The sequence below is a fragment of the Grampus griseus genome (genome assembly GCF_964374135.1).
Source record: "Grampus griseus genome assembly, chromosome: 13".
In the NCBI taxonomy this organism is placed as follows: Eukaryota; Metazoa; Chordata; class Mammalia; order Artiodactyla; family Delphinidae; genus Grampus; species Grampus griseus.
In genome coordinates this window covers 40,327,683-40,338,184 of record NC_139007.1, presented here as the reverse complement: position 1 = coordinate 40,338,184, position 10,502 = coordinate 40,327,683, and the positions used below count along the sequence as shown (strand labels likewise).

Below are 10,502 nucleotides of genomic sequence, written 5' to 3'. Positions count from 1 at the left end.
GCAGAGGAATCTTCTCAGAAGAGGCAACATTTGAACAGTGACCTGACTGAAGTAAGGAAGTGGCCATATGGTTCTTGGGGAAAGAGGTCTCAGGTAGAGGAAATTGAACTCAGAAACAGAGACTAGATTTGTGGTTACCAGGGGCAGGGGGTGGGGGTAGGGGTAGGGAAAATGGGTGAAGCTGGTCAAAGGGTAAAATTACCAGTTATAAGATGAATAAATTATGGGGATCTAATGTACAGCATGATGAATACAGTTAACAATACTGTATTGTATACTTGAAAGTTGCTAAGAGAGTAGATCTTAAAAGTTTTCACCAAAAAATTATGTGAGGTGATGGATGTGTTTCCTAACCTTACTACAGTAATAATTTTGCCATTTATACATATATCAAGTCATCACATTGTACACCTTAAAATTACACAACGTTATATGTCAATTATATCTCAGTAAAGCAGGGAAAATAAAAGTTACAGGAAAGTTTCCAGACTGTGGCAGGCGGGGCGTGGTTTTTTTTTTTTTTCTCGTTGTTTTGGTTTTGGTTTTGGCCGTGCTTTGCGGCTTGTGGGATTTTAGTTCCCCAACCAGGAATCAAACCCAGGCCTTTGGCAGTGAGAGCGTGGAGTCCTAACCACTGGACCACCAGGGAATTCCCTGTTTGGTTTTATTGTTGTGGCTGTTTTATTTGGGACATAATCTTAAATTGAAAAATAAAAAGAAAGTCAAAGTGAAAAAACAAAAAAAAAGAAGTTCTGAAGTCGAGGGAATAGCAAGTGTAAAGTGCAGGGACCGGGATGTGTTTGCTGTGTTAGAGGAATGAGCTAGGAGGCCAGTGTGGCCGGAGTGAAGAGTGGTTGAGAAAGAGAGGTAGGAGATGAGTCAGAGAAGCAGCCAGGGTCATGGAAGGACTTTGATTTTATGCTAAGTGTGCTAGGAAGCTGCTGAGCAAGGGAGTGTCATGATCTGAATTTTATTTATATATATATATTTTTCCCCATAGAAAGCAGAAAAATTATTTATTCCAAAAGATGGCAGAAATAAGAAATTCATCCTGAAAATATACTTTGGTATATATTTTTGGTATAATTCTGGTGAGACAGATTTTCCCTCTGAACATGTTCTCCTACTGACTGCCCCACTGCAGTCTTACCGTGTATAACAGTTTTCAAACGCTTCCCTCATTCTCATGTTGTGAGCAGGCAGCAGCCACCTTCAAACCCACAGGATCCGAGGAGACACAGTAACATTATTTCTCAGAAGGATGGTACTTTCTATCTCGGAAGAGTACATAAACATTTTGTGGAGGCAGCACAGTTTAGATTAAATAGACACATCATTCATCAAATTGTAAAGAAGGAGACAGGAAAAAATACTGCATTCTAGAATAAGATATTCAAATGTGGTGTGAATGTTTAAGGCAGCTGACGGCCAAAGCAGGCAAGTCAGGGAAGGTGGTCTGGGTATGGAGGTGCTTTTGCATCTAGAGGAGTTCTCTTCGTGACCTCAATGACTGAGCCCTGGCGAGCAGGTCTTCTTCCTCAAGACCAATGATGTTTGAGGTACCTACCAGATGGTTTCATTTTTCAACTGTGGTCCAAAGCGAGGGTTAAGTTGGGCCAGAACTGCAATCAGCCAGAAGAGATAGCAGCAAACTGAACAGGTCACCAAGAGGGTGATGATGATGATGATAACTCCCCAGTTGGGACCCTTAGGGATGAACCCAGGGCACCAAGAAGCCAAGGAAGCCCTAGAACACACTCATCACGACGAGAGGCACTGTGAAGCCAGTATACGCCATGGTTGCTGCGGGAGGTGTCAGTCCCTGCCCCGCCACCTCACTTTGGTCCCCTCCGGAAGTGTCAACTTGAATTATATTTTTCAGGAACGCTTGCCTGCTGTGTGGGGCGAGGGAGGAAGCAAGGGGATCAGTTAGGAGGATGTTGCATAATCTAGCAAGGGATGATGGTTTGGATAAAGAGGTTAGCAGTGGAGGTGGAGAGAAGTGTTCAGAATCAAGCTCTATTATAAAGGCAGAGCAACTAGAATTTTCTGATGAAAAAGGATGTGGAGTGTGAAAACGGGAGAGGAATAAAAGAAGATACCAAGGGTTTTGGCCTAAGCAACTGGGTGAAAGTAGTGCCATTTACTGAGGTGGGAAGTTCTGGAGAGAAGCAGGATTGAGGGTGGCCATGGTAAGTTTGAGGTGGCTTTTAGATAGGTGATGGAGACATGGAGAAGGTAGTGGTATTAACAAGTCTGGAGTGCTGGGGTGAGGTCAGCTTGGACATATAAATTTGGGAGTCATTAATGTAAGTTTTGAAAGCCATAGGACTAGATCACGGATTGGTATGCTGTTTTCTGTTTGCCAGCAGAAGGGCAAACAGAAGGTCCAGATAGTAAATATTTTGGGCTTTGTGGGTCATACAGTCGGTCATAGTTACTTAAGTCTGCCACTGTAGTATGAAAGCAGCTGTAGGTAATCTATGAATGAATGAGCATGACTATGTCCCAATAAAACTTTATTTGTAGAAGCAAGTGGCAGGCCAGATTTGGCCCATGGACTGTAGTTTACTAACTCTTGGGTTACATGATGCTACTAGGGAGAGTGTAAAAAGAGAAGAGAGAGCTCAGAGCCCTGGGGCTCTCCAACATATAGAGAAAATGGGAGGAAGAGGAGGATAGAAGAGACTGAGATACAGAAAGTGGCAAAGAAAGAGGAAAATCAAGAGATGGGGCTGGCACAGAAGCAAAGGAAGATGTTTCAAGAAGGACAATATGATATTGTGGTGCCAGTAAACACTGTGAAAGATTTTGAAATGAGCGCCCCCCCCGCCCCCACCTGCCAAATAGAATGTCTGTCTAGTATACCCTTTAGGGTTATCTTCATCTTTCATTGTCTTTGAGCTATTTTATAACTTTTTAAGTTGTGGAAAACTGATCATAACCAATGATTCTTGTCCACAGAAATGAATTGCATCCTGTGGAATGCAACTGATTGCGCTGGTGGAATGCAATTACCCTGTGGATAGACCAGTTCTGCATCTATTTGTAAATCTGTTCTAGCATTCCTTATTGCTTTAATACTTGGGCTTCATTGAATTCTTCTTTGAACTGATTGTAACACCTTATTAGTTCCCTCATTAATTAATGATTAAAAGAGGGGCTTCTCTGGTGGCTCAGTGGTTAAGAATCCGCCTGCCAATGCAGGGGACACGGGTTCGGGCCCTGGTCTGGGAAGATCCCACATGCCGCGGAGCAACTAAGCCCGTGCACCACAACTGCTGAGCCTGCGCTCTAGAGCCCACGAGCCACAACTACTGAAGCCCGCACGCCTAGAGCCCATGCTCCGCAACAAGAGAAGCTACTGCAATGAGAAGCCCACACACCGCAACAAAAGAGTAGCCCCCGGGCTTCCCTGGTGGCGCAGTGGTTGAGAGTCCGCCTGCTGATGCAGGGGACGCAGGTTCGTGCCCCGGTCCGGGAAGATCTCACATGCCGCGGAGCGGCTAGGCCCGTGAGCAAGGGCCGCTGAGCCTGCGCGTCCGGAGCCTGTGCTCTGCAACGGGAGAGGCCACAACAGTGAGAGGCCCACGTACCGCAAAAAAAAAAAAAAAAAAAAGAGTAGCCCCCACTCGCCACAACTAGAGAAAGCCCACACACAGCAACAAAGACCCAACGCAGCCAAAAATAAATAAAATAAATAAATTTTAAAAATAAAATAAAATCATTGATGTGTTCATTGTATATTTGTATGCGAGTCATGATTTTACCTTTTTTTTAATTTTTTTTAATTCATTTTAACATCTTTATTGGAGTATAATTGCTTTACAATGGTATGTTAGTTTCAGCTTCACAAAAAAATGAATCAGTTATATATATACATATGTTCCCATATCTCTTCCCGCTTGCGAATCCCTCCCTCCCACCCTCCCTATCCCAACCCTCCAGGCGGTCACAAAGCACCGAGCTGATCTCCCTGTGCTATGCGGCTGCTTCCCACTAGCTATCTACCTTACGTTTGGTAGTGTATATATGTCCATGCCTCTTTCTCGCTTTGTCACCGTTTACCCTTCCCCCTCCCCATAGCCTCAAGTCCATTCTCTAGTAAGTCTGTGTCTTTATTCCTGTTTCACCCCTAGGTTTTTCATGACATTTTTTTCCTTAAATTCCATATATATGTGTTAGCATACGGTATTTGTCTTTCTCTTTCTGACTTACTTCACTCTGTATGACAGACTCTAGGTCTATCCACCTCATTACAAATAGCTCAATTTCGTTTCTTTTTATGGCTGAGTAATATTCCATTGTATATATGTGCCACATCTTCTTTATCCATTCATCCGATGATGGAAACTTAGGTTGTTTCCATCTCTGGGCTATTGTAAATAGAGCTGCAACGAACATTTTGGTACATGACTCTTTTTGAATTATGGTTTTCTCAGGGTATATGCCCAGTAGTGGGATTGCTGGGTCATATGGTAGTTCTACTTGTAGCTTTTTAAGGAACCTCCATACTGTTCTCCATAGTGGCTGTATCAATTTACATTCCCACCAGCAGTGTAAGAGGGTTCCCTTTTCTCCACACCCTCTCTAGCATTTATTGTTTCTAGGTTTTTTGATGATGGCCATTCTGACCGGTGTGAGATGATATCTCATTGTAGTTTTGATGTGCATTCTCTAATGATTAATGATGTTGAGCATTCTTTCATGTGTTTGTTGGCACGCTGTATATCTTCTTTGGAGAAATGTCTATTTAGGTCTTCTGCCCATTTTTGGATTGGGTTGTTTGTTTTTTTGTTATTAAGCTGCATGAGCTGCTTATAAATTTTGGAAATTAATCCTTTGTCAGTTGCTTCATTTGCAAATATTTTCTCCCATTCTGAGGGTTGTCTTTTGGTCTTGTTTATGGTTTCCTTTGCTGCGCAAAAGCTTTTAAGTTTCATTAGGTCCCATTTGTTTACTTTTGTTTTTATTTCCATTTCTCTAGGAGGTGGGTCAAAAAGGACCTTGCTGTGATTTATGTCATAGAGTGTCCTGCCTATGTTTTCCTCTAAGAGTTTGATAGTTTCTGGCCTTACATTTAGGTCTTTAATCCATTTTGAGCTTATTTTTGTGTATGGTGTTAGGGAGTGATCTAATCTCGTACTTTTACATGTACCTGTCCAGTTTTCCCAGCACCACTTATTGAATAGGCTGTCCTTTCTCCACTGTACATTCCTGCCTCCTTTGTCAAAGATAAGTGACCATATGTGCGTGGGTTTATCTCTGGGCTTTCTATCCTGTTCCATTGATCTATATTTCTGTTTTTGTGCCAGTACCATACTGTCTTGATTACTGTAGCTTTGTAGTATAGTCTGAAGTCAGGAAGCCTGATTCCTCCAGCTCCATTTTTCGTTCTCAAGATTGCTTTGGCTATTCGGGGTCTTTTGTGTTTCCATACAAATTGTGAAATTTTTTGTTCTAGTTCTGTGAAAAATGCCAGTGGTAGTTTGATAGGGATTGCATTGAATCTGTAGATTGCTTTGGGTAGTAGAGTCATTTTCACAATGTTGATTCTTCCAATCCAAGAACATGGTATATCTCTCCATCTATTTGTATCATCTTTAATTTCTTTCATCAGTGTCTTATAATTTTCTGCATACAGGTCTTTTGTCTCCTTAGGTAGGTTTATTCCTAGATATTTTATTCTTTTTGTTGCAATGGTAAATGGGAGTGTTTTCTTGATTTCACTTTCAGATTTTTCATCCTTAGTGTATAGGAATGCCAGAGATTTCTGTGCATTAATTTTGTATCCTGCTACTTTACCAAATTCATTGATTAGCTCTAGTAGTTTTCTGGTATCATCTTTAGGATTCTCTATGTATAGTATCATGTCATCTGCAAACAGTGACAGCTTTACTTCTTCTTTTCCGATTTGGATTCCTTTTATTTCCTTTTCTTCTCTGATTGCTGTGGCTAAAACTTGCAAAACTATGTTGAATAAGAGTGGTGAGAGTGGGCAACCTTGTCTTGTTCCTGATCTTAGTGGAAATGCTTTGAGTTTTTCACCATTGAGGATGATGTTGGCTGTGGGTTTGTCATATATGGCCTTTATTATGTTGAGGAAAGTTCCCTCTATGCCTACTTTCTGCAAGGTTTTTATCATAAATGGGTGTTGAATTTTGTCGCACGCTTTCTCTGCATCTATTGAGATGGTCATATGGTTTTTCTCCTTCAATTTGTTAATATGGTGTATCACGTTGATTGATTTGCATATATTGAAGAATCCTTGCATTCCTGGGATAAACCCCACTTGATCATGGTGTATGATCCTTTTAATGTGCTGTTGGATTCTGTTTGCTAGTATTTGGTTGAGGATCTTTGCATCTATGTTCATCAGTGATATTGGCCTGTAGTTTTCTTTCTTTGTGACATCCTTGTCTGGTTTTGGTATCAGGGTGATGGTGGCCTCATAGAATGAGTTGGGGAGTGTTCCTCCCTCTGCTATATTTTGGAAGAGTCTGAGAAGGATAGGTGATAGCTCTTCTCTAAATGTTTGATAGAATTCGCCTGTGAAGCCATCTGGTCCTGGGCTTTTGCTTGTTGGAAGATTTTTAATCATAGTCCTAATTTCAGTGCTTGTGATTGGTCTGTTCATATTTTCTACTTCTTCCTGATTCAGTCTTGGCAGGTTGTGCCTTTCTAAGAATTTGTCCATTTCTTCCAGGTTGTCCATTTTATTGTCATAGAGTTGCTTGTAGTAATCTCTCATGATCTTTTGTATTTCTGCAGTGTCAGTTGTTACTTCTCCTTTTTCATTTCTAATTCTATTGATTTGAGTCTTCTCCCTTTTTTTCTTGATGAGTCTGGCTAATGGTTTATCAATTTTGTTTATCCTTTCAAAGAACCAGTTTTTAGTTTTATTGATCTTTGTTATCGTTTCTTTCATTTCTTTTTCATTTATTTCTGATCTGATTTTTATGATTTCTTTCCTCCTGCTAACTTTGGGGTTTTTTTGTTCTTCTTTCTCTAATTGCTTTAGGTGCAAGGTTAGGTTGTTTATTCGAGATGTTTCTTGTTTCTTAAGGTAGGATTGTATTGCTATAAACTTCCCTCTTAGAACTGCTTTTGCTGCATCCCATAGATTTTGAGTCGTCGTGTCTCCATTGTCATTTGTTTCTAGGTATTTTTTGATTTCCTCTTTGATTTCTTCAGTGATCACTTCATTGTTAAGTATTGTTTAGCCTCCATGTGTTTGTATTTTTTACAGATCTTTTCATGTAATTGATATCGAGTCTCATAGCGTTGTGGTCGGAAAAGATACTTGATACAATTTCAATTTTCTTAAATTTACCAAGGCTTGATTTGTGACCCAAGATATGATCTATCCTGGAGAATGTTCCATGAGCACTTGAGAAAAATGTGTATTCTGTTGTTTTTGGATGGAATGTCCTATAAATATCAATTAAGTCCATCTTGTTTAATGTATCATTTAAAGCTTGTGTTTCCTTATTTATTTTCATTTTGGATGATCTGTCCATGGGTGAAAGTGGAGTGTTTAAGTCCCCTACTATGAATGTGTTACTGTCAATTTCCCCTTTTATGGCTGTCAGTATTTGCCTTATGTATTGAGGTGCTCTTATGTTGGGTGCATAAATATTTACAATTGTTATATCTTCTTCTTGGATCGATCCCTTGATCATTATGTAGTGTCCTTCTTTGCCTCTTCTAATAGTCTTTGTTTTAAAGTCTATTTTGTCTGATATGAGAATTGCTACTCCAGCTTTCTTTTGGGTTCCATTTGCATGAAATACCTTTTTCTATCCCCTTACTTTCAGTCTGTATGTGTCTCTAGGTCTGAAGTGGGTCTCTTGTAGACAGCAAATATATGCGTCTTGTTTTTGTATCCATTCAGCCAATCTGTGTCTTTTGGTGGGAGCATTTAGTCCATTTACATTTAAGGTAATTGTCGATATGTGTGTTCCCAGTCCCATTTTCTTAATTGTTTAGGGTTCGTTATTGTAGGTCTTTTCCTTCTTTTGTGTTTCTTGCCTAGAGAAGTTCCTTTAGCAGTTGTTGTAGAGCTGGTTTGGTGGTGCTGAACTCTCTCAGCTTTTGTCCTTGTAAAGGTTTTAATTTCTCCATCAAATCTGAATGAGATCCTTGCTGGGTAGAGTAATCTTGGTTGCAGGTTTTTCTCCTTCAACACTTTCAATATGTCCTGCCACTCCCTTCTGGCTTGCAGAGTTTCAGCTGTTAACCTTATGGGGATTCCCTTGTGTGTTATTTGTTGTTTTTCCCTTGCTGCTTTTAATATGCTTTCTTTGTATTTAATTTTTGACAGTTTGATTAATATGTGTCTTGGCGTATTTCTCCTTGGATTTATCCTGTATGGGACTCTCTGTGCTTCCTGGACTTGATTAACTATTTCCTTTCCCATATTAGGGAAGTTTTCAACTATAATCTCTTCAAATATTTTCTCAGTCCCTTTCTTTTTCTCTTCTTCTTCTGGAACCCCTATAATTCGAATGTTGGTGCATTTAATGTTGTCCAGGAGGTCTCTGAGACTGTCCTCAGTTCTTTTCATCCTTTTTTCTTTATTCTGCTCTGCAGTAATTATTTCCAGTAGTTTATCTTCCAGGTCACTTATCCGTTCTTCTGCCTCAGTTATTCTACTATTGATCCCATCTAGAGTATTTTTCATTTCATTTATTGTGTTGTTCATCATTGTTTGTTTCATCTTTAGTTCTTCTAGGTCCTTGTTAACTGATTCTTGCATTTTGTCTATTCTATTTCCAAGATTTTGGATCACCTTTACTATCATTATTCTGAATTCTTTTTCAGGTAGACTGCCTATTTCCTCTTCATTTGTTAGGTCTGGTGGGTTTTTATATTGCTCCTTCATCTGCTGTGTGTTTTTCTGACTTTTCATTTTGCTTATCTTACTGTGTTTGGGGTCTCCTTTTTTGCAGGCTGAAGGTTCGTAGTTCCTGTTGTTTTTTGTGTCTGTCCCCAGTGGCTAAGGTTGGTTCAGTGGGTTGTGGAGGCTTCCTGGTGGAGGGGACTAGTGCCTGTGTTCTGGTGGATGAGGCTGGATATTGTCTTTCTGGTGGACAGGTCCACGTCTGGTGGTGTGTTTTGGGGTGTCTGTAGACTTATTATGATTTTGGGCAGCCTCTCTGCTAATGGGTAGGGTTGTGTTCCTGTCTTGCTAGTTGTTTGGCATAGGATGTCCAGCACTGTAGCTTGCTGGTCGTTGAGTGAAGCTGGGTGCTGGCGTTTAGATGGAGATCCCTGGGAGATTTTTGCTGTTTGATATTATGTGCAGCTGGGAGGCCTCTTGTGGACCAGTGTCCTGAAGTTGGCTCTCCCACCTCAGAGGCACAGCACTGACTCCTGGCTGCAGCAGCACTGACTCCTGGCTGCAGCACCAAGAGCCTTTCATCCACAGGGCTCCTTAATTTGGGATGATTTGTTGTCTATTCATGTATTCCACAGATGCAGGGTACATCAGGTTGATTGTGGAGCTTTAATCCGCTGCTTCTGAGGCTGCTGGGAGAGATTTCCCTTTCTCTTCTTTGTTCTCACAGTTCCCAGGGGCTCAGCTTTGGATTTGGCCCCGCCTGTGCGTGTAGGTCGACGGAGGGTGTCTTTGCTCAGACAGGACGGGGTTAAAGGAGCCGCCGATTCGGAGGCTCTGGCTCACTCAGGCCACGGGGGCAGGGCGGGTCACGGAGTGTGGGGCGGGCCTGCGGCGGCAGAGGCCGGCGCGACGCTGCTAGCCCGGGGCGCGCCGTGCGCTCTCCCGGGGGAGTTGTCCCCGGATCCTGGGAACCTGGCAGTGGCGGGCTGCACAGGCTCCCCGGAAGGGCATGTGGCTAGCGACCCGCGTTCGCACACAGGCCTCCCGGTGGTGGCAGCAGCGGCCCCAGCGTCCCATGTCCGTCTCCGGGCTCCGCACTTTTAGCCGCGGCTCGCGCCCGTCCCTGGAGCTCTCTCAAGCAGCGTTCTTAATCCCCTCTCCTCGCGCACCAGGAAACAAAGAGGGAAGAAAAAGTCCCTTGCCTCCTCGGCAGGGCCAGACCTTTCCCCAGACTCCCTCCCGGCTAGCCGCGGCGCACCAACGCCCTGCAGGCTGCGTTCACGCCGCCAACCTCAGTCCTCTCCCGGCGCTCCGACAGAAGCCGGAGCCTCAGCTCCCAGCCCCTCCCGCCCCGGCGGGCGAGCAGACAAGCCTCTCGGCTGGTGAGTGCCGGCCGGCCCGATCCCCTGCGCTGGAATCTCTCCGCCTTGCCCCCCGCACCCCCGTCGCCGCGCTCTCCTCCGCGGCCCCCAAGCTCCCCCACTCCGCCACCCGAAGTCTCCGCCCGCGAAGGGGCCTCCCAGTGTGTGGACACTTTTCCTCCTTCACAGCTCTCTCCCGCCGGCGCAGGACCCGTCCCCATCCTTTTGTCTCTGTTTAGTTTTTTCTTTTGCCCTAACCAGGTACGTGGGGGGTTCCTTGCCTTTTGGGAGGTCTGAGG

At 43.1% G+C, this 10,502-nt stretch overlaps 1 pseudogene across 1 annotated transcript; it reads right to left on the bottom strand.

The window, feature by feature from the left end:
• Positions 1-1,538: 1,538 nt before the first annotated feature.
• On the bottom strand, positions 1,539-1,798 carry LOC309831485 (V-type proton ATPase subunit e 1-like; annotated as a pseudogene). The gene has a single exon. The product of its transcript is annotated as a V-type proton ATPase subunit e 1-like (transcript).
• Between the last annotated feature and the right edge of the window lie 8,704 nt (positions 1,799-10,502).